The sequence below is a fragment of the Bicyclus anynana genome, chromosome 14 (assembly GCF_947172395.1).
Source record: "Bicyclus anynana chromosome 14, ilBicAnyn1.1, whole genome shotgun sequence".
Classification (NCBI taxonomy): Eukaryota; Metazoa; Arthropoda; class Insecta; order Lepidoptera; family Nymphalidae; genus Bicyclus; species Bicyclus anynana.
This window is the reverse complement of record NC_069096.1, coordinates 10,209,305-10,231,995: the sequence shown is the minus strand read 5'-3', so window position 1 is coordinate 10,231,995 and position 22,691 is coordinate 10,209,305. Positions and strand designations below refer to the sequence as shown.

The following is a 22,691-nucleotide window of genomic DNA, read 5'->3' as shown; positions in this document are numbered from 1 at the left end:
GACGGGGGTGGCAGGGGTGAGGGGATCGAAAAATCCCTGAGGACGCCTGCCGAATTGCCGATGAGCGACCAGTGACAGACAATCTGCCGTCGCTTGCGCATTTAAGTCGAATCATCCTTTAATGCAAAAGTTTGCGTAATAATAATCATCATTTGTATTTCATTATTCCAATCGAAAGTTTATAATTTTTATTATTACTACGCATTATTGATGGTCCTAAGCCCAATAAAGTGTGAAGGGAAAATCGATACTCAACTCAAAAGTGACGACCTTTAATTGTTATAAAAAATAATAGGTACAAAAATAAACGTAGAAAGGTCAACGGCCCTCGGCGCGGGCGCTCGCTAACCTACCAGTACCTACCAGCTGATTTTGTAGTTGCCTATTACTGTGCTATTACTTAGTACAGCGATAGGGTGACCCTCAAATTCTGTTTAAATGTTTAAACTTTAGCTAACGATAACTTTGTTATTGTTGAGTTAAAAAAAAAAAGAAAAAATACGTGTTCATTAAATTTTGTTTATGTACAAAATATAAAAATATCCGTACTTGAAAAAATTTCTTCCTGTATGTACTGGAAGTATGTTTACGTCTTGGGTGCTGAGTGCTTTGGTGATCATGGGCAGAGGTTCTTTTGGTTGTTATACATAACAAAGGTTAATAAAAACAAACTAATTTCTTATATGACTACTAGATACTAAGAACTAATTAGGAAAAATACTCTCTATCTCTCTCTCAACTAAAAAAAAAATACACTTCGCTTGCTATTTGACTTAGTAAGTCAGGTAGCAAGTGATGTGTATCTTTTTTTTCATTATTCTTTACAAGTAAGCCCTTGACTACAATCTCACCTGGTGGTAAGTGATGATGCAGTCTAAGATGGAAGCGGGCTAACTTGTTAGAAGGAGAATGAAAATCCACACACCTTTCGGTTTCTACACGTACGAGCCCTTGAAGAACAGTCGTTTGGCGGTATGCCGGTAGGGTGGTAACGAGCCACGGCCGAAGCCTCTTACTTCACCGCCAAAGATGCGTTCTGCAGGCTTCACTAACTTTGATGAATGTTAGTTGACATATACGAAATTGACATTCTAGTCATCAGGTGCCTACTGACATCTCTTCATGCATATCAGGTAGGTAGACAACGTTTCTCAGTTGATTTAATGTTCGTTTTCTGTTCTTAATCTATACCAAATTAGTGAATAAGCCAGGTGGTTTGATGAAGCCTTTAGAATCTATATATAAAACTTGTACATCATTTTTATGTAAGCCAGGTGATATCATAATCAAAGATTAACTAAATAAAAGAATACCCTGAATCCTGTCATAAATAATTTACTTATTATGTCTAATTAAATACTCCTAGATAACCCAGTTGCACAAAGCATGACTTACCCACAAATCTTTTGTATTTTTCCATGAGTTGTATGTAATATTATCTTTACATAAGAGCATATTTGATGATCGTATACATGCAACCTTAGAGGTGATTTGAGCGTAATGATTTAATGATGATATATGTTTGCGTGCTCAGAAATTGTATAGGATATTATTATTCATGACACTTCCTGCCGGACACTGATCTCGGTACACTGATTATTGAGGTGACTGCTCAAGGTAGCTCGAGGCAAGGCTTATGATGGAATTTGTGACCTTCTTGTGAGGTCCTATACTGTAATGTTTGATCAATAAATTATAATTAGCTTTATTTTACTACGCAACATTTATTTAAGATGATTATGTTTAATATGTAAATACTATTGTATTTTCGGCTGTACACCAATATTTTTTCAACTAAATTGACAGTTAAAATCAGTGACTTCACATTTTAGTATAGTAATCCCCAGAGACCAGTCACTAAGCTTTGTGGCTACTCTTTGCTAGTAGACCCTTACATTTATTTATCTTTAATAGTGTTTTTCGAAGGTTTGCCTAAGTGACATAAGTTTACATAAGCTGGGACATAATTTCTCACATTATGCCAAAGAAAATATAAAAAAAACGCTTTATACTTAAATGGTAGAGGCAGCAACCTACCTTAACTTCATTGATGTAAAATTCATTTACATCAATAATTTTATGTAATTCTTTTGAGAAAATAAAGATCTTAATCCAGAAAATGCACTGTATACCTACCCTGAAAACTCATTAGGCACCTGGATTGGAGAAGGTTTTCCATTTTGTACAGTTTTTACGTATAGTGCCCACTCTAGTTTTTTTTTTATTCTCTACACGTCCCTTGACTACAATCGGATGGTAAGTGATGATGCAATCTAAGATGAATGTGGGCTAACTTGTTAAGAATTGGATGAAATACCTTTCGGTTTCTACACGACATCGTACCGAAACGCTAAATCGCTTGGCAGTACGTCTTTGCCTGTAGGCTGGTAACTAGCCACGGGATCGAATCTAGGAGCTCCGTCTTGTAAATCTACCGCTCAGACCACCGCGCCACACCAGTGCATACTCTAGTTAAGACGTTGTGCATGCCACTGGATATATCTTGTTGTTGTTATTCTGGATGGGTCTGTATCTTCAAAACCTGCAAACTTCTAAAGCACGGTCCAAACTCTAAAGTTGCCTGTTACCATAAAGTAGTTGCATGTAGGGACTTCCAAACATCACGATCCTGAGCAGCCTGCATCCAGCGAATCTCTGCGACTCGCTTGATGTCGTCAATCCATCTGGTGGAGGGTCCCCAACGTCCATCAGGCACATAGTTCGAAGTAATAAATATAAATATGTCGGCGAGTCTCCGTTATCAGAAGTAGTATTTAGTCTGCCCCGCCGATAAATACAATAAATATTTTCATGACTCGAAATAATAACAATACTCTACAAGGTCCCAAAGATCTCTTTCTAATTAAAACTGATAAAAATATAATTATTACGTAATTGCTGTAGTAACAAAAACAATTAAGATTGTTCTTCGGGTATGAATGAATGGGTATGCTTTGTGCTTTATCGCGCACACACTTGATGTTGAGTGGCGATAACATGGTTCACGTTAACCTAGAGCGGGTATTACAATGTGAGTACCTTCTACTAATTGTATACCTTCAAGTACCGTTCACCTAAACTTCAGTAACATTAACTAAAGATTTTATATTTAATTAGTTATATTTATTTATTAGCTTGCTAATTATATTTTTTTATTTCTGTCAATTATTTATTTGTCCTTATTTAATTTTGAACAATGTTAATAATATACAAATAAATTGTACCTATATTAAAAATTAAAAAAAAAATTCAACCCTCCCGCTGCCGAACATTTAAGTTGCCAAGGAACCGGTGGTCAGGTTTAGAGTGAGGATCCTCCTTACGCCGTGCCAAGAATCACTGCCTTCTGTATCCGACTCTTGATCCAGCAGTTAAACGAAAGCTTCTTAAGATGTTGGTCGAAGCTTTTCGCTATAAGACCATTGACTGAAACGACTATCGGAACAATAATAGTTGACTCAACATTCCACATGGCGATAAACTCGTGAGCAAGTTCAAAAAAAAAAAATATTTTACTTACACTTTCCAAAATTTATTTTTCTTATCATACATTACAATTTCTGTTTATTACAATCATTATAACTTTAAAAATATTTATATTTACCAACTGACGAGGTTAAGACGATCTCTTAGTTAGAATAATTTGTGTAATCCGTTGTACAATGTTTATTTAGTTATTAAGAAGACATTAAGGACACATTACAGTTTAATAACGACATTGCATTGATCATATTTCAATATAGTGCCTTGATGTCTGAGTATCATTAACATTTGTGCATAGGCCACGACACTTTCGCTGCCTATGATACTTCAGTTAACAGTTCAGTAAAATAATTTAACCATTCGCTGCCCGCGAGTATTTTATCGGTGAGCCCGTTTGTGTTGAAGAAGCCGACAGTCAGGGAATGCGGTTTTAATCTACCGTTGTGAACCATTTAAAAAATCTTTATATTCCTGATGCATGATACTGTGCTCGCCTATTGCCCCTAGTGGGTTTTATATTTTTTTACATGTCGCGTAATGGATACGATGGTCTCTTAAATGGACGACCGGTCGTCCATTTAGGAGTCAAATGGCGTTAATTACGGCGCTTGCGGAAATATCGGTATATCTTTCATAGCGTTAAGACGATTGAGATGAGACTGTGTGCGTGTGAGTGTGGATGTTTTGTCTATTTCACTTTTCGAGATGTGTTTTTGATCGCATGTTAGGACTACAGATCTCATGGAGAGCGAAGCTTTTAACTCTACTAGTCTCTGCTATTCTCTCACTATAATAGTGTTTCTGTACACTATTTCTGCGTGAATCTAGTTAGGCGTTTCTGCGTTTAGATTACTCATAGATTTAATTGTAAGTTTTTGATAGTGTTAAAATTACATAATTTATCCAAGGTTTAAAATGAAATATGAAAAGATTTTAATTATGTAAAATATTATTTACTTGGACTTTCGTATAACGAATTATAGCATTACTTTGTCTACCTGGTAGAGAAGGTAACAGTGCAGAACGCTTGACGCTGTACGCAATTTAAACGCTGAAGCGAATTAATGCGCGTGGCGACTCGTGGCCTTTAGGTTTACGGCCGTGACCGCTGGGGCGCGAAAATCTAACAAAGTGTCAACGATGACAGACCTTGCTGAGTATTGTGCAACTGTCAGTAGAAAGCCAGCTTTCTTTTATATTTGCAGAGAAACAGGTGAAGTCAAATATGCTTTTTTATTACAATACAATTTAGCGCGTAACTGCGATTTCAGCTGATGTTAAGTGACAATGCAGTACAAGATAGCGCAAAGCGATAGAAAAGTAGCGCGCTTCTTATGGACATATTAAAATAATGCGGTTTCTTCAAAACATAACCAATAATGGTTATGTTGTAATAAATTGACGGCCCATGTGGCGCGGTGGCAATGCGAGGTGGAGTTACAAGACGGAGGTCCTTGGTTCGATTTCCGGCTGGGCTGAAGGATTTCGTAATTGGTCCAGGTCTGCCTGGTGGGAGGCTTCGCCCGTGGATAGTTATCACCCTACCGGCAAATACGTACCACCATGAGATTGGTACGATATCGTGTAGAAACCGAAAGGGGTGTGGATTTTCATACTAACAAGCTAGTATATATCTTAGATTGCATCATCACTTACCATTAGGTGAGATTGTTGTCAAGGGCTATTAACGTGTAAAGAATAAAAACAGCACGTTATAAAATTCGGTCCTGATCATTATAATTATCATTTGATTTTAATCGTTACAAGAGTCAAACCCTAAGTACACAACAAATACAAAACCCTAAGTATTCATTACATACTGTAATTATTCCTCAGGCCAGAGTGAGCAGTGCATTTTTGCATCTATTACGTGCACTGACTAGACCCTTCTAGTAACAAAACATCGCAAACAATTACCCCAGAGGCCGTTAAAATCATAATAAAAATTGTTTTAAAGTCGAAACTTCCGATGCGTTGCGTTAACTGGCCAAGTGTTGACACTTTCACTGTGTTGGCCGACCAATACCGGGAATCACTTTACCGTAACGCAATTGTAACTGAGAACTCGTGGTCAATGGTACACTGGCTCACTGGGTTTCTAGGCAAACACTTGGTTTTGTTACCTTAGTAGATAATCACGTAACTTTCTTAACAATGTAAACGGTCATAATTGGCTCTTACAAGTTTATTTTCTACATTTTTTTAATATTGTATAATTATTAGGATAAGTTAGCTTAAGTTCCTTAATGTATTATTTCCCAATAAAAAAAAACATTGTGATGTTGTAATTTCCTATCCTACTAATATTATAAACGTGAAAGTTTTTATGGATGTTTGTTACTCTTTAACGGCGCAACTACTTAACCGATTTGGCTGAAATTTAAAACGGAGATAGATAATACCCTGGGTAAGACATAGGATACTTTTCATCCCGGAAAATCCATTTCCCGTGGGATTTGCGAAAAGTTAATTCCACGCGGAAGAAGTCGCGGGCGTCTGCTAGTAGGATTATAAAAACATTGAGCTAACAATAATCCTTAGCGTAGATATTAAAATAAATAAGGTTACAATAGAAATGGTCCATTTCAGGTCCACTCTTGTACCCTGTATCATTAAAATTTTAAAAATACAGGGTATTTGTTAAAATATGTGAATAAATGTAACTAAATAAAAATAAATAAATAAAATTAATACCCAAGTTTTTGAGTTATATCAAGATGGCGCACATAAAGCAACTATGACATGACAGTTGACAGTAAACGTCAAAACGACTACTGCATTAAAAATCTATTTTCTTTAATTTCCGCCAGGGTACAATGACCGATCCTGGGCTCCATACAATTTTGGACCATCTCCTTTCAAAAGCAATCGAAAATCTTATAACATAATTAAATAAAAAAAAGTACTTTTAGATTTCTTACACTCACAGTGACATTTTCATTGTGAGAAGTATTTAAACACACAAATAACAAAGATATTTGTAATTTTGTTTAAATGCCCATACAAATCTAATGATTTTACGAAGTTTTGTATGACTTATGCTACTATTTAGTATGGGACTTTTTTGAGCAGTCCAATGTTTTTTATTGTATATAAGGATATAGGACTGCCGTAGTCCTATATCCTTATATACAATAAAAAACATTGTCACCTACCATATTGAAATATAAACTGCTGAAAAGTTGTTACTTGTCATCAGGTAAAATTTCATATTAAGATTTTTATCAATTTGTTATTAAGTCTGCGAATAATGAAACTCCCAACGTCGTTGTTTCGGTTCAAAGTCAGTCATTATCGCTTTCACCAGCGAGTTGCGAATTTACGTCAGCTCCATTATATCACCATGAAACAGCTGTTCAGTGTATTGGCTCATAATTTTTATGGCTTTAAGTGGCGAGCATTATCGTTTGCCGTGCTTTTTTCGCCTTTTTATGCATCTAATATTGTGGGAATTATTGAGAATAGCGGTTTGTGTTAGCGTAATCTTGAATGAGCTGTTTTAAATTAAAATAATGTTGTTCGCAACAAATTTATTTATATATTTTTTTTGTTCTTGGTATCTGCGATCTGTCGTTAGACTATAAGAAGGTTAATTGAGTGGTTTCGGGGCGGTTTCTCACAGGGGTGTCATAACTCTGCCGCCAACTACTCATCGAGCACGTCAGTTCGCTTCATGCGCTTAATTCGCGCCTCGGGATTGATTCGGGATGTCGAGTTAGCCTTTCTTTGTGCTTTTTAAATTGTTTCTGATTTTCTAACACACGACCGACTACAGGAACCAGGTCTCCCTCCTTATAGGAGGATTGTATACGTGAGTAATAATATATTATGTAGGTACATTTACCTACCTTGCTACAATTAGTCTTGTCTCTGTTGTGTCTACATATTGGGCTTGGATAATTAGTTATGGGCACAGTTTAGCGGTAGGCACATTTGGGTGTTGTGTAACGACCTCTGCAATGTCTACTTAAAATATTATGTTTAAATAGTAGTGTAACTTATTTTATTATGAAACTCGCGACCTAACCCACGTTCACGCCTTTTTACTGCGCGGTGTAATCTTTATTTGTCGTCTATACTAATAGGCAGAAACTACTTACGAAAAGTGTATGAATCACATAATATAATTATTTATCCGGATTTATTAGTTGTTAATATATTTATTCTTAAAATTAAAACGTACGGTTTACGTGTAAATAGTCACTTTCATACTAATATTATAAAAAGGTAAAGTTGGCGGTGTTAATAATAAATAATAATTTTTAATAGTATTTGTATTTTATTTTTATATAAACTTAAAATAAATTATAAAAATGGACTAATAAATAAATGAGAAATTAAAATAATAATAATAGCCTTTTTTATTTCCAATTTAAAGAATCATGTTACAGATGATGTGCATGCGCATAAAATAACAAAATGAATTTACAAAAGTAGATTTTTTTTTTCTTATTCATTATGGACCCCTCTACCGGTGAAGGCCTCCTCCATTTCACCCCATGTCTGTTTGTCCTTTGCTTTAGTAATTCAATTTTCACCGGCTTTTTATAACATTTGGTCTACCTCTTTTCCTTTTGTATTATGATGTAAATTCTGGCAATATTGAACCGATTTTGAAAATTCTTGTACCACAAGTAAGTCTCGTTATTTCTGAGTATCATAAGCTAACCCATGCAGAGCCGTCATAGCCCTGTGGATATGACCTCTGCCTCCGATTCCGGAGGGTGTGGGTTCAAATCCTGTCCGGGGCATGCGACTCCAACTTTTCAGTTGTGTGCATTTTAAGAAATTAAATATCACGTGTCTCAAACGGTGAAGGAAAACATCGTGAGGAAACCTAGCATACCAGAGAATTTTCTTAATTCTCTGCGTGTGTGAAGTCTGACAATCCGCATTGGGTCACCGTGGTAGACTATTGGCCTAACCTCTCTCATTCTGAGAGGAGACTCGAGCTCAGCAGTGAGCCGAATATAAGTTGATAATGATGATGATGATCATGAGCTATATTTTATCCCCATATTAATACGGGAACGGGAATTGCACAGAAGAAACCGCGGTGCGTCCGCTATCTCTACTTAATATTATAAAGCTGAAGAGATTGTTTGTTTGTTTGAACGCGCTAATTTCAGGAACTACTGGTTCGATTTGAAAAATTCTTTTAGTGTTAGATAGCCCATTTATCGAGGAAGGCTATAGGATATTTTATCCACAAGCTTCTACGTGAACGGAAACCACGCGGATGAAACCGCGCGGCGTCTACAAGTGTTTTAGTAAGAGTGTAACGTATTTTATTATGAAACTCGCGACCTAACCCACGTTTACGCCTATTTACTGCGCGGCGTAATCTTTAGTTGCCATGTGTAATATTTTAGCCAATATTTTTGTTATACGTCACAAAGACTTCTATTGTATACTGTGTAATGGAAAAAATGGTTTTGGTCACACAACGCCTATTCTATTTGTTTGGAATTCTGATGCAATGTCGTTTGTAGGTTATATATGACGACGAGTTAGCGCTAAATTATCTATCTATGCTTGCACTAACTTAGCTGGCTGGGCTGATTTTCATTGATCTCAATGAGGTGTTTTTTAGACTACATTTAATGTTAGCACAATTATATTTTTTGTATTTGAAATTCTTTGTTTATCATCTCGTAGTGTATAACTTATTAAAGTTCGTTTAAATTTCAACTGAACATTGTTTTCCGTGGAGTATGATTTTGGTCAAGCGCAGTCAAATCGTCGCTGGGACGTTCTAGAACATTTTTAGTTCAAAAATTTCCAAAAAAAAACTAATTTTTGATTTTAAGATTAAGATTTCTTTTAAAGTTTGTCTTTTGAGAAATCATTCGGTTCGAATTGTATCAAATTGAATTTGAAAATCTAACTATGACCTAATTGGAAGTTAATAATAATAAAATATTAAGAAAAGTAGGTACATAAATTATGGCCTTACCAGAATCCAAAGCGTGTCTCCTTGTACTTTTCTCTTTTCATTTCCACTTGCTAACAATACCTCACTGTTCATTGCACAACACAAATACTGTATGGTTACAATCACTGCATTATTATCACTTGGTTAGATTCACAGCCAGAAGTCACATGACATCGGTGTCGATACTCGACCTGCGAATAAAAGTATTTGTTTAGGTATCAAAAGAAAGAATACAATAAGGAACTTAAGCTAACTTATCCTAATAACTATACAAATCATGTCCATGTGGAATGGTGGCAAGAATACTGGCTGCATTTCCGCGCTGGACAGCAAGGCTGATCCTTTGCGCAAAAAATGAGCCAGCCCTTCTGTCACCAGTCGAGGCAACAAGCCGCGGTGAAATGATACGGAAAAATGTTTTGGCACTGCGACTCCATGGCCCAAGGGTCTCCACGGCAAAAGGTACAAATATGTAACTCTCTGTTTAGGTTAATTCTTAATTTGCTTATGTATGCTTAAATCTTTAAAACTACGCAACGGATTTTGATGCAGTTTTTTAATAGATAGAGTGTTTGAGGAGGAAGGTTTATATGTATACTGTATGTAACTGGCGACCCGCCCCGGCTTCGCACGGGTGAACGTTGTGTGTAAGCGTTTTGGCTGAAATTTAGAATGTGTATAGATTTCACTCTGGATTAACACATATGCTACTTTCATCCTGGAAAAATCCATGGTTCCCGTGGGATTTGTGATAAACTGAATACCACGCGGACGAAGTCGCGGGCGTCTGCTAGTACATTATAATCATAATTAATTAAATTATGACTAAGAATTATAAGAATGTGTGATGAAAATCTAAATTGTGAATAAATAATTAATTATATGTTTTTGTAAAATCCCGCACCGGGAAGCGCAGTGTTGGCCGACCCCCACTAGGTGGACCGAGGATATCAAGCGTGTTGCAGGGAGCCGCTGGATGCTGGCGGCTCGAGATCGTTGTGCTTTGAGGTTCATGCAAGAGGCCTAAGTCCAGCAGTGGACGTCTATCGGCTGATAAGGTAAGGCACTTTTACAATACAAGGTATTACCTTGTATATTGTAAAAATAAACACAATGGTAGATTTATTTGCTTCCTTGAGATACTGAAATGCAAATAAATAATTTCTGTTTGGAGTCAGTACATGCAGCTGCGCAGTAAGCGGCTACTTTCTTGTTTGACTCAGATTTTAGTTACGAAAAACTATTGCGACAGATTTGATGTAGTCAGGACAAAGACTACTAACTAGAACTAGATCTAGTGACGCACGGACTACCTACATGCAATATAAGACCTTTCAAAAAGTTCATTACCTATTAATACTCAACATTTAGATACACTCTTTCCCATCGGATCGATAATAATTTATATGCCTCGGATTGTCCGATTTTTGTTTCGATTTCCGATGCAAAAATATGCCCTTCCAAGTCTTGATTTTCCCTACCACTTTTTCTTCTAAGAAATCTTCAGTTCATTTATCATAACTTAAAATTTTAAATAATTAAATTAATTGAAAATATTTAAAAATTTCGCCTGTCTGACGGACGTACATAAGGTATATTATTATATGCCTACCCAGAGGTCTGTGCGTAATGAGGATGGTACATTCTGTATGTACATTGCCTACCCTAGTTACAGACCTTGTGCACGCCACTAGTCTCTTTAGATTGTAAAGATTGTTCTGCAATTTTTTTCGACATTTACAGCTGACTATGGGACTATCAGCTGGGCTGGGCATTCCCCCTCCCAGCTTAATACTAAGAGTTGTAGCTCTGTATACCGCCCAGCGATTTACCGTTCCAGTATTATGTCGTGTAGAAGCCGAATGTTGTGTGGATTTTCATCCTACTCCTAACAAGTTAGCCCGCTTCCATCTTAGATTGTATCATCACTTACCATCAGGTGACATTGCAGTCAAGGGCTAACTTGTAACACAGTAAAGAAATACTATCATTGGAGCAGCGAGATCTAATAAACACAATATCCCTTCTGCTATAGGAAGGCCGGGCCCTATAGTATAGGTACGTTAAATAGGCCGATGATGATGATGACGCAAAAAGGCTAAATTGGAAAGTTGCGGACATACATATTATGGCTGGCGCTGGCTGACGAGGCAAGGGAGAGCATCGAAGAGGATTTACATGAAAAATACCTAACTATACGAGTACTTCCATCAGTCCTAAACGAAGGTTCTACTGCTCTTTTCAAATACTCTGAGGTCGATCACGGTCTTCTGCCGTCCCTTCCCCAGCATGCCATTCGAGATTATTAATGCCTATTGGAAACTATTAATTCTAATTCAAGCCATAAATATTGCATTGCCTGTGACAGAATTTATCTTTCAGAAGTTTATAACCTGTACATAGATCACGACCCGTTGTGTATTCTGTTTGTGCTCTGTAAATCGTGAGAATACTGGTTTGTTGCCAACAGGACACGAAATCCATAAATGGAGAATACGTGTACACGTTATTTATAGACGAAGAGCCAGCGATAGCCAGACCTTCGTCATTTGTAAAAGCTGACAGTTTGTCAGCTCATGCTCCTACCATAGATAAGTACCGTAGCCAACTATGGAGCTTGGACCGTGGTTTTGGGTGATAGCAGGTTTCAAGGATCCAGACCCTTACCGTCTAGGTAGAAAGTGTATTTTTTTATCGATATCATATAAGAAATGTTATCACCATTCGCCAGACACTTGGCTTCATGGAAACCCTTCGCTAGAGACCTTTGAAGTTTCAAATTAAATAGTGATTTTCGAAAAGTTGCCGCAAAGCTAAGTGACTGGCGACTGGGAAAATAATTTCTCATACTATGCTGAGGAAAACATAAAAAATACACTTTATACTTAGACTGTTGAGGTTCTGGATCCTTAAAACCTGCTACCTACCAAAACCACCACGGTCCAAACTCAATAATTGGCTACCGTGCTTACTTATGGTAGGAGCATGAGCTGACAAACTTGCAGGCTTAACTTGCTTAAAATGACGTAGGTCTGGGGTTCACGGGTTCTTAGACTAGTAATAATTATTAGCTAGATTCCTACCTATGTAAATAAATGCCAACGTGTAAGGCTATTCATTCATTCATATTACATACTTTACAGAATGACACAGATGTACCTTGTACATAATACTTAATACGAGTAGGTATGCATGCACCCCATGGATTCACCTGCATATATCCCGTGGCCGTTGAAGTACGGCAATAAAATATAGCCTATATTACTAGCTGATAATGTAACTTTGCATTGATGAAAGAATATTTAAAAACGCTTTAGTAGATTAGTCGTGAAAGCGTAACAAACTCACATTCAAATTTGTAATATTCGTTAGTCTATAGTAGCGTCTTATTTGTAATCGTCTTAATTTATAATGATGCTTTTCTTTTCAATAACATCTAGGCCATGGTTCCTATGGCCAAACATGGGTCTGGATTAGTTTACCGTTTCGCCATAACACTTACTATCATTGCGGTTGCTAGAAGATTATCTAGTTAAGGAAGTCTTAGTTTTTATTTTGGAAAGTAATTCATTCTCAATACTATAAGGTTTAGGCTAAGATGTTTTTACCCGCCCAAGGTAGGTTATGTTTTACAAGCGTATGTTTGTTTGTATGCACCGTAATGTTTGTATGTTTTTTTAATATATCTATAAAATACCTCCCTGCAAATTTCAGCTTTGTACATCAAACGGTTTTCGAGATTTCATGATGAATGATCTTTCGCTTTTATATATTAAGATTTAAAAGGAATACAAAGTTAGAAAGTGGGGGGTGAGCCTTGTGCCTCGAAGAGCATTTTGAATTCTATCATTAATACTTAATAGTGACTGCTAAAGAGTCAAACAATTATCAGCCTAAGTAGCTACAATCTCATCTAATGTACGAAGCAAGGTCTGGCCCAATAGTGAGTCAGCAGCAGTGCTATAACAGAAGAGATTGACGGACTCCGTGGCGCAGTGGTATGCGCGGTGGATTTACAAAACGGATGTCCTGGGTTCGATCCCTGGCTGAACAGATTGAGATTTTCTTAATTAGTCCAGGTCTGGCTGGTGGGAGACTTCGGCCGTGGCTAGTTACCACCCTACCGGCAAAGACTTACCGCCAAGCGATTTAGCGTTCCGGTACGATGCCGTGTAGAAACCAAAAGGGGTGTGGATTTTCATTCTACCTCCTAACAAGTTAGCCCGCTTCCATCTTAGATTACATCATCACTTACCATCAGGTGAGATTGTAATCAAGGGCTAACTTGTAAAGAATAAAAAAAAAAGATTAGTCAATTTTTATCAGCCGAAAATCTGTAAAGTCAAAATATCGCTGTAAGTAATATATTATTTCGGTTCAAAATTGAGGACACCTACTAGGTACAGAGTATGTGCACTGACATTTTGTCGTCGTTCATTTTAATTCGACACGGACGCTTTATGAATGCAGTCTCATTGCGAATTTCCCAATAGCGACGATGCTGCTCTGTGAAAGTTTCCAATGATTACGCTCAGGCGAATTATAAATAGAACATCCGTTGTTTGTTTTATTCATAACCGTACAAGTATTTGCTATTTCACGATTGTTCTATGCAGAACATATCATCATTATAGGTTAACAGCCAAATGCATGGCAGGTCTTTCTGTTTATAGTATTTGGAGTTGCTTCTTCAATGCGGGTTGGCAACATCGTTCAACTTGTAACGTCCATCATCAGATGTTAATGATGACCAAACTGGTGGCATACTAGGTATGACATATAGATAAGTACATACGACAATAGTCCACAGGACGGGGGGCGAAACACGACCTTTGAGTGAGTCCAGCTCCTTTAACATTGAGCTATTCTAGGCTTCTAATTTGAAAATTAATTGGGTATCAAGAACATGAAATTGGTATTATTAATTTAGATGGAACAGTTATTATCGCTCTGGAGCTAGAATAATTTATTACTTATAGCGATATTTTAAACTTTAAAATTTTCGGCTTCTTTTATTATTTACAAGTTAGCCCTTGACCACAATCTCACCTGATGGTAAGTGATGATGGTAGCGGGCTAATTTGTTAGAAGAAGGGAGACAATCCACACCCCTTTCGGTTTATCTACGGCATCGTACCGGAACGCTAAATCGCTTGGCGGTACGTCTTTGCCGGTAGGGTGGTAACTAGCCACGGCCGAAGCCCACCAGCCAGACCTGGACTAATTAAGATAATCTCAATCTGCTCAGTTAGGGATCGAACCCAGGACCTCCGTTTTGTAAATCCACCACGCATACCACTGCGCCACGGAGGCCGTCAATCTCTGTTGTTACTGTGCAAACATTGTTTAAACCCGATACCTCAATTACATAAATTGAGGCATAGTGATACTGAAAAAATAAAAAAAAAACAAATAGTTGACCCTGTAATGGAACCGCTATCTATAAATAAATAATTAACCTTCGTATCATTAACATTTCATATACGGTAATGACCCTTTTTTATTACGCACGTAATCATACTTTAAGTGTGCGTTTTAAGACTAATTAAATTGTAAGTAAAATATATTTGGCGCCAAAAATTTTATGTCTATCGAATTGCGCAAGGTGGCCTTCATCTTTAGTCGCCGGCACCCGCGGGCATATGCACCATTTGCGAGCTATCGACGGCTCAAAGCACCTATAATTACTCATTAACTTAATGGATCTTCAATGTATGTTCCATTATTTGCATTGTCACGACTTTATATTAATACAGCTTGATTTCATAGTTCATTAGATATTGGGCTCGATGTTAAGATTTGTTTACGTTTCGAAATTCATGAGGTAGCTACAAGATTGTTTGATTTATCAGTTGCTTGAGGCCCTGACTTCATGCTATAGCCTATAATCATCCCAAAAAACGTTGTAACAGTCAGTGAAAGATTTATTAATGATTTTCGTACATTCAGAGATTACCTTACTCAATCAAACAATATTTTGAACTATTCTTTATTCTTTAAAGTATTATGTACCTTATCTTATTTACCATTGGTCGTTTCGCTTAGCTGTTTCAATATGGGAAAGACTGGTTGTATTTATTTAATTTTGGTTTTAAGTGTTCAGAGAAAAACAAAATAATATGATAATAAGGCTATTTTCTATATCTCTTTGTAAAAGTAAGAAAGCTTTTGACAATATTTCCAATGATATGCCTACATAAGGTCTGACTATTTGGATTAAATAATTTTACTCACAGTATGTAGGAGTAATAATATTTATCATTTTATAAAAAAATAACATTATTCATTTAATTTATGTTCCTAGCTCTCAGAATTTAATTTACATACATAAGTACCTAGGTGGCTTAAATTTTACGGATGGACTCGAGCGAGTCATTATGTATTTTAAAATAGTATCTCTGCGGCCTTATTCAGTGGATTACTTGTAGTTTAAATCTTGCACACACATGTCAGAAGGACGAACGTATTAACACATTAAAAAAGTGTAAATATAAGGAAAAAGAAGCAAACAAGGCGACCACATCTCGGTCAGCAGCGTATAAGTGTAATTTACGCAACGCATGTGTGGTCAAACATCGATCACAACCGGCCTTGCCCGAAATTCTTCGCACAGTTTATGTGGCTTCTTCATTTACAATTTGCTAACGAACACAGTTTAACCACGTTTAAGTTTATTCTAAGAACATGTTTATGTTACAATTTATTTCAATTTATATATACATTTATTTATTTATTTAATTAATCTGATTATGTAGATGCCGTAAGCTACAGGACCGCAGCGACGTCAGGGGTAGAGCGAAAGTGATCACAGTCAAGTTATGACTTGAATATGATCACTTTCGCCCTTGACTTGACTATGGTCAAGTCATGTCATGGTCAAGTCAAGTCATGTCATGTCATGTCATGTTAAAAAAACTCTCGTGCGAATGGAGGCTTAGCAAAGCGAAAGCAACCTTACTAAAATTTTGTTAGAGTCCACCGAGAAAATCAAATTAATCACTTAAAACACTTTTAATCAACCTCCATATTATTCCAACAATGTTGAATAAAATGAGTTCTACTTTATGCAATAAAACTCTAAAATGCAGCAAATTAATGAAATTAAATCGAGAGATCATGTCATTCCTACGATTTTCCCGCCAAACTCCTCATTAGGGTTGTGGGCGAACGCGGAATCTTTGTCAGATTAGGTCCGTTGGCTGAAGATGAAGATGAACAAAGGGCAAAACGACCCTCAAAGAGCGTCTCATCTGAGACTCGGACCTCGGATTTAAATGGTGGTTCTGGCCTGAGTGTTTCAGTTCGGGCGCCTTCGAGGTTTACGACCTCGAAGGCGCCCGAACTAAAAAATATAAAATCCATTTCCCGGGTGAAGACAGTTATCGGAGACCTCGTCTCCGCTGGCGAAAGATGCTGGGTTGCTTGTGTATATACTACCTTCACCGTTTGAAACACGTGATATTTAATTTCTTAAAATGCACACAACTGAAAAGTTAGAAGTGCATGCCCCGGACCGGATTCGAACCCACACCCATATATCGGAGGCAGTGATTCAATCGAAAATTATGGTCCTTGAAATTAAAATTATGCTAGTACTTGTTCAAAAACATATTTTGAGGACATATTATAGCTGTTCTATTGTTTCGTCAAAATAATTTTCCATAATGCTACTCGAAGGGACGTCACCGCTAATGCAATGGTGATACATGGTTAAGCAAAAACAATGGTGTTTACGTCATAATGTAAAATTCAGTAGCCATAGATGTTACCCACAATGGGGTACGTGAGAAACTATAACGCATTGTGCTACAACCAAATTAATTTTGAAGTACATCTATGATAACTTGTTAGTTAGTTTATAGTTTCTAGTAATAGAGAGCCACGACTACTATTTAGTATAAGCTACTATTTAGTAGGATCCATAAATCATATCTTTATGAAAAAAATAGTAGTACAAATCTGAAAAATACTAAGTTTTTCTTAAGTAAAATTGGCAACCAAAGTACGTCTGCCATGTTTTTTTGTGCGACTTATCAGTGTTTTGTTCTAAAATTCGTATTATTTTAAATAAAACCCATAATTAGTCGTAAATGAGTTTGTGCGTGAGTTAATCATTTCATTTGCAATTATAAGTTAAGTGTTTATTTATTTTTAGTAGACATTATTAAATACTTTTACGCGTCATAAAGCATAAATTACAAAAATTATGTCATACTTGTTATATTATAAGAAAGATAATTTACATTTAAGTTATGCATAAATACAGCGTTAATGGAATCCGACGTCATTTAATTTTTGTAGTTAATAATTAGCTTTAGATTTACTTTAATTTTATTGTTTATAAATCATAGCAGTTTTTTACTATTTTGTGGAATTTCACTGATGATCACATGGTAAGTCTATAGTTGAATGCTCTTGCTTATAGTTATACTATACTCAGGGGCACAATTATCCGCCCACTTTAATATACTCGCGTCATATTTAAGTGGGCGGATAATTATGCCTCTGAGTATTCCCCGTATTTCTACGGGAACGGGAAACCGCGTGGCGTCTGCTAGTAATCTATAATTTTAGTTAAATTAGTAAATCATACTTAAAAATATGTTACGTGTACATGAAAGAGAAGAATATATACAACACTTGAGGTGAGGGACAGAGATAGTGGACCGTTTCAGCCAAATGTCAAGATCGTAGGCTGTCGCGTAACCGTGTTGCAATCTAAGGACTTGGTGTGCTTACCGGTTTTAGTTGTTATAGAGTTGCAAGCTGCTATAAAATTACAATTGAATTTTATTGTAATAAAACGTGAATTTAATTATAATTCGTACGTAAATTCAGAGTGTTTTGAAAGGTTCTTCAAAATACTTCATAATTATGCTCCTTTGTTTTCGTATACTAATTAATTCAGATTCGTTGAGAGGCCATTTATTTGAGGAAATTCTTTTAAACTCTACTTAATGTTATTTCATCAGTTAATATTTTGTTTCATGTGTGCATTCGTTGAGTGTGTAATTATCGTATGATGATATATTATGATTAAGTAATACGGTAAGCAGAATTGTATAGGATGACAATGCAAATTAACTTGAGCATCTAAAATAAACTCAAGTAGAAGGAGGTTCTTTTGTTCAATTAATTATATACCTGCTAGTCAGGGATCTGTAGAACATTTTTTACAACTGATTACTATAAAGCTAATTCGTGATTTTTTTAAGTTGTTCTTGATTTCTCCAGGATCCTATCATAAGATCCTGACATTATGACAATGGACCTACTTCAGGAGTATACCCTATCTAACAAAAAAGAGTTATTTAAATCGGTTTAAGCACCTTCGAGTAGTCGCGTAACATACGAGCAAATTTCTTTTAGTTACCTTTCTTACCTGGTACCTGCCCAGCCCTCGATTCTCTTTCTACGATCGCAAACGCTTCGAAAATTAGAATAATGTATGGGAATGGCATTTGCTACCGACAGGTCACGTGATCAAGATCTGATCCCCATACATTTTTCTAGTTTTCGAAGCGTTTGCGATCGTAGAAACAGAATCGACTTGTCACTTGGCTACAGGGGCAGGTGTGATAGAGTAAGTCTCAACAAACACTCGAATATTCATAACACATGAGAAAATAAGATGTGCAGATCGCTTTGGGATCTTACTCTGGAATATTGTAAACATTTACTTTGTAACTAGCCTTTACCTTCAGGTAGGCACTAATTAACGCTATTATACAGATAGATGATTAGTTTAAGTTTTAAAACGATCCAAATGATTTATTGTTGTAATGATAGATTGCTGTACTAAGTTTACGATTTACCGTTTCGACATCTATTAGTCTCAGTGTTGAATTTGTTTAAAGTTGAACCGTGATAGATAAGGCTGTATTTTGAAACACTGTTTGCTTAAAGGCGTGAAGTTTGAATAGGTTTGAAACGGCAATATCACTGCGATCTGTAAGTATCTTCGTAATAGTTGCCTTTTACGTTAAAAGCGAACGGATGTCACGTATTCCTATCTAGACGATGAAAAGTGCAAAGGTTGTTTTATGACGTAATGAATTTTTTCTCGCACAATTCTGATTCATTGTCAGCCGTATCAGGCATTAGAAACACAAAACTATTGTGACTATCATAAAATATTGATAGATACCTCGTAATCCTACTAATAATATAAACGCAAAAGTTTGTATGGATGTTTGGATGTATATTTGTTTGGATGTTTGTTACACTTTAACCCCGCTACCTACTACAGAAGCAATTTGGCTGAAATTTGGAATGGAAATAGATTTTACTCTGGATTAACACACAGGCTACTTTTTATCCCGAAAATATCCCTTACTTCCCGAGATTTGCGAAAACTGATGATTTTGATGATATGAATGTTTGTTACTCTTTCACGCCTCGACTACAGCACCGAATTAGCTGAAATTTAGCATTAGGATATATTATAGCCTGGATTAACACATAGGCCACTTTTTATCCCGGAAAAATCCATGGTTTCCGAGGGATTTGTGAAAAACTAAATTCCACGCGGACGAAGTCGCGGGCGTCCGTTAGTATTTAATTATTATGTTTATTATGATGAATCTATAAATCTCTGAGAGCCGTGATATGGATATGACCTCTGCCTGCGTTACCGGAGGGTGTGGATTCGAATCTAGTCCTGGGCATGCACCTCCAACTTTTCACGTGTCTCAAACGGTGAAGGAAAAACATGGTGAGAAAACTAGCATTCCATAGAATTTTCTTAATTCTCTGCGAGTGTGAAGTCTGCTAATCATTAGGACAGCGTGGTAGATTATTGGCCTAATCCCGACTCGAGCTCAGCAGTGAGCCGAATATGGGTTGATAATGATGATGTTTATTATGGAATTCAAATTAAAAATCTTCTTCATTTCAATCAAGCAACAAGAGATTTTCAAAATGTCTCTCTGTTTTTTTTCCACCAGAGGATCAAAAAACGGATTCCACGCAGGTACAAATATCTTTGTAATTTGGAAAATTTTACAATAAGTCTTATTATTTACATTCATCAGATTTATAAATATAAATTTATAATAATCTTCTAGGATCAGTAAGCCTCTTGCGCGATTCAGCGAGCTCTAAAGATGATAACATCTCACTGGATGTACGTTTTGCAATGGGTAAGTGGTGAATTGCTCACCTGGGAGGGCATGACATTGCCAATAGGTTAAATATTTGCAGACGAATCGATGTATCGAATCGATAAATAATCCATTTAATAGTCCTTTTACTTATATGTTTCTGAGACGACTCCAGAATATATAAACTTGCTAAATTGTTCATAGTAAATATTCGGATTATCTTGAATTATCTTAATAGCCTATAAAGTTCGCGCAAGCATTCTAGAGCGAGCACGCACTTTACATAATTGATAATTAAAATTAATTGTATAATGTTTAAAAATTATAAACTAACTCTAATTTGGAGTCGTCTCTAACACACATAGTAATTCTAACTACAGTAATTTCTGTTTACTAGATAAAATTTATAAGAATCGACCGCTAGAGGCGACAATGAGGTTGCCCTGCCTAGGTCGTTCTATGCATTTATTCTGCCTCTGACTGTACCTAGTTAACCTAGTACAAGTAGCAGAGGATGTAAATTATAAATACACAATACGAGTATAACGGATGTAAAAAAAAAACTTTCAATTCACGTAACGAAAATTGCAACCGTTAAAATATATTTGATTGTATGCAATATCATCCATCGCGGAGTTAAGTATTCGAGTTATATCACGTAATGATAATAATTATTCGCATCGTGAAGTATACGTATAATTCAAAGTGCGGTAAATTGTTTTTAATTGAGGACAAGGATGCCCAGACGCATTGAGCTCCGCAAATATAATGTACCTTTCGATATCGGCTGCGTAGCTCCCCGTCCCTTTACTCATATGGGACAAAGTTCACTTTTCACAAGTCACTAGGAAATCGCGGAGGTCACCGAGCGCCGCCGTCGCAAGACCACTGAAAACTAACCTCAGTTCACTCTCGCGCCGCCTACCTCTGAACCGTGAACGAAAGCGAGCGTGAAAGGGACGTACGATCATTTCTTTCTTTCACTCACGGCGAAAACGGCTTTCTTAAACCATGCTCCATACGTTTTTCTTGCGTTGAACTCAAAGATTTTATATTATTAGATATGTCACTAGCGCGTCGAAACTGAGGCGGTCAAAAGTGGCTAATTGTCTTAATTTCATTTAGTCGCTGTTAGCGATGCAAATTTCAATAATTATGTAGTCAGTGCCTAACAAAAAAGGGCTGAAACCGTAACGTATATGGTGACAGCTAATGTCATACTTTGACAGCCTTTTGAACCTACAAACCGACTTTTATGCCAAGCATCGAACCGTCACCATACATACGTTTCCGATTTAAGCCTTTTTTAACAGAAAAAGGCTGTGTTTTATTAAGCCTGGCCCTTACAGTCGCATTGTTAACTACAAAAGCTATTTAAATCAATAAACCCTAAATATTGTCTACAATATTGAGTTGAGAGTTCAGGAAGTCTAAAAATTATATAGTTAAATAAATGTATAATGTAAGAAAACACAAAATTGTGCATGTTTGTGCTCAGTGGAGTAGCTAAATTCGGTTCACTTTTTGCGGTGATTTTGTGGGCAGGCAACATATCTATAGCAGAAAATCATTGGTTAAACTGACTGGATTATACATATGCTTTACAAAAATCCAGATTTTTTTACGTAAAATATACTTGCTACATTTTTAAATGGCAATACCATTAAGTTTAATGGATTTGTAAAAATGTTGTAATTGATATATAAACCTTATCTACTTAGTTAACATAAGAATTTGGATTTAAAATTTAAATTAACGCTTTTCCTAAAGAAAACTATTGTGACATAAAGTTAACTCGCTACATTGTGCCATTGACAAAGTTACCTTTTATAAATATTTTAATTGATAAACACCCATAAATCGAGTTATTTAATTGAATTTTTATTTGAACTTTAAGTTACTAGTAACTACAGCCTCAATAGCTCAACGGTAAGAGAGGTCGGACTCATCACCGAGGGGTGGTAGTTTGATCCTTTCCCCGTTGGTATTGCACCTTCTCCTAATACAGTCTTTTCCGACTAGTAGGAGGGAAATGGGAATTGGTCATATTCTTCTGGTCTTTGTTGTCTTGTTGTTCTTTGTCGGTTGGAAAATTTGCTTTTTATAAGCGAGAATATAAAAAAAACCTAGTTTACCAAAAACCTAGTAACTAATATTCTATAGAGAACGTA

At 36.3% G+C, this 22,691-nt stretch overlaps 1 protein-coding gene across 1 annotated transcript in view; it reads right to left on the bottom strand.

Annotated features, from left to right (window-relative positions):
• Positions 1-21,444, bottom strand: part of LOC112051691 (dual oxidase maturation factor 2) — an 83,842-nt gene extending 62,398 nt beyond the window's left edge. The window contains exons 1-2 of the mRNA XM_052885228.1: positions 21,295-21,444; positions 9,440-9,609 (exon numbers count right to left, since the gene is read on the bottom strand). The gene's annotated coding sequence lies outside the window, so the exon portion shown is untranslated. The remainder of the gene's footprint in view (positions 1-9,439; positions 9,610-21,294) is intronic.
• Between the last annotated feature and the right edge of the window lie 1,247 nt (positions 21,445-22,691).